Raw genomic sequence first — 2,874 nt, 5'->3', positions numbered from 1 at the left:
CAATGCTTATTTCTAAAATCAATAAATTTAAAGTTGAAGTATTTTCAAAGTTATGTGTATAAAACTCTCAATATTCTATATGCTTAGAAAGTATTTCTAAAATTACTAATTATCCGGCGAGTGATTGACATGTATATAAGTCATATATCCTTTTGGTGATTATTCAAGGATAATTATAAATATTTAAGTGCTAGTATCTAACTCATAGATATTTAGTATTTATTTTTTTAATATTTATTTCGGGTAGTTTGGATTATGGAAATTGAAGCAATTCAATGATTTTATTTGCTCCATAATTCAAACTAACTTAAAAAAAATAAACAACATGATTGATTCTAACTAAATCTGTCAATAATTGATATATAGTATATTGATTGTAACTTATGTGTTATAAGTTAATTATGAGATTTTGGTTTTAGTGAATTTGGCAATGTTTACATCTCAAGAATTCAGTGAAATCTAATCATGAGTGTGGCGTGATTAGTTGTATGCTAATTTTTGACTTATATCAGTTAATAATATTTAGTTAAGAGTTTAACTATGAACTAATTATGAAGTATTAGTATTTGTGACATTATTTAGAACTCCTCTAAGTAATTAATGCTTATTCTCGATCACTTATACTAATATACAAAGTGTGAAAATCTTTCCTAAAGTACAACTATGGTTATTGTGTTTGATGCTTTATTAGAAGTAACCATATGTTGTTAAGTTAAATAATTTTTATACTTATTTGCAAATTCCTAAACACTTTGATAATAGTTGCAATACTCAGTGGATCAAAGTATATGGAACTTAGAATGTTTTTCTAAGATTGCAAACAAGACAATGTTGGTAAATGTTGCTTTATTTATCAAACCAATATTGTTTGAGATATTACGGTTGTTAGGAGTTAATAAATTGTATAGTTTATGCAATTGAATACTAATGTCTATTTGATAAATAATTGGTATTTAATTCATTGATATCTTATTTTAATATATTTGAATTATGATGTTAGACGATTTCATGTCAAATCAGTTTCATGATTTAAATTATGTTAAAATAAGGTGCAACATAATTATTAGTATCTACGATACTTGACAAGTATCAGTCAATGATATATTGTTAATATTTTGTTGCAGATAATTGTGATATTTTAAGTTCTAGTGAATTTATATGAGTTGTTATATCTGACAGATTCACTACAATTTGAAATTAGCAGCATAGTCATTCTTATTAAGGTTATTTATCAATAAACAATGTTGTTGGTAATATTTTTATAAAAAATAGATTATGGAGCTTTTGACATGAATGAGAATTGCTTAGACTTTACCCTAAGTGATCAATGCTTTTACAAAAACTCATTCATATTGAAAGACAAAATCTTTCTTTCTCTTCTTAATACTGCTAGGTCACGAGTATGTGTATTTTTTATATTAAAATACATGATTATTTATCTTTTATGCATAAAAACAGACTCGTGCACTCGAACAGTTTTAAGAGAAAAATCGAACCTCTTTTTACAGTGGTGATTGCTTATTTCATTAAAATCTTTGTGAAATCACTATTGTACATCATTTCTCTCAAAGATCAAATTCATAATTTTCATTCATTACAGATCTTAAGTATATTTTATCTCTACATTGTCATATGTTCTATGATGCAGGTTCAGCCTCCAATGGCCTTCTTTCATTGATAGTTATGAGGTTGAAAATCCACAACTTCTATCCCAGACTGTAAAGACAAACACAGAAACAGAAGCAACCAACACTCTCTTACCATTAAAATGAAGTATGAATGAGCGTAAGGGAGAAAATGCCTTAGTGCACCACATAAGGAAGGTTTTGAAGTCAACCCAACAACTCTGTCTCCTACAAAGATGAGTAGTATTTAAACTGAGGCAACTACTAGCCCCATACATCTTCTCAAAAAGATGTAATGGCTTAAAAGGCACAAAAATAGTGATTCATCCTCTCAAAAGGGTGCGTCTATTGAAATTCGCCTATGGGTCAGGGTATCCGATGTAGTGTCACCACCCCAAACATAAATAATTCTTGATGCACAAGGATATGTTACACACACACAGGAAGAGTTGACGAAAACAAGAGTTTCGACCATTTTAAGGTCATATTCGATTGTTCAAGGTTCTTTAATGGACCAATCGCCTTTACAGATATTAGGAGAGGATATTGATCCAATAGCCATATGTCAGTGGTCAGTGTCTACCTCCCCAGGCTTAAATCCCCTAGATGCATCTGCGAATAGTGGATCTGACATAGGTGCAGATCGGCAACTTGTTGACAATGATTTAGATTTACCTGATGAGTCACAAGGAAATGTCTTCACAGACATTAAAAAGAAACTTTGATCTTTATGCTAAATTCTTTGGATCATTGTTTACCTTACCAGAGTTCAAATCTGGAACCCTAAAAGGGAAACTAGCAACTTGTAGATTATGACTCAGATTCATCTAACGAGTCTAACAAGGATGGGGATTTGCGAACTCCCATTGCACCACATGTGACCTCCTCAAGGATGGCTAAGGTGATTTTCCTTGCAGGTACAGCTGGATTTTGGAACTATGAGAGGAGTGATACACTTGTGAAAATGAGTGTAAACACGAGTGGAGAGAAGAGTGAAACACTTGTGAGGTACACAAAACAGAATCACACACTCACAGTGAGGAAGAAAGAGAAACACCATATCCCATTCCATATTCCTAAACATGGTTCTTGATACTTCGGGTCTCGAATCTGTTTATGATTGGAACTTAACTCTTAGGGACCGAACATTTACAGATTGGATTAGAACACTTTGGGACCTAACAAGTTCGGAAAAACAATTGGTAACAATTGGTGATCTCACATTTGGGAGGTATAAGGAGTTGGGAAG

Source organism: Apium graveolens, chromosome 6 (assembly GCF_009905375.1).
Source record: "Apium graveolens cultivar Ventura chromosome 6, ASM990537v1, whole genome shotgun sequence".
In the NCBI taxonomy this organism is placed as follows: Eukaryota; Viridiplantae; Streptophyta; class Magnoliopsida; order Apiales; family Apiaceae; genus Apium; species Apium graveolens.
Note: the sequence above shows the minus strand (reverse complement) of the source record.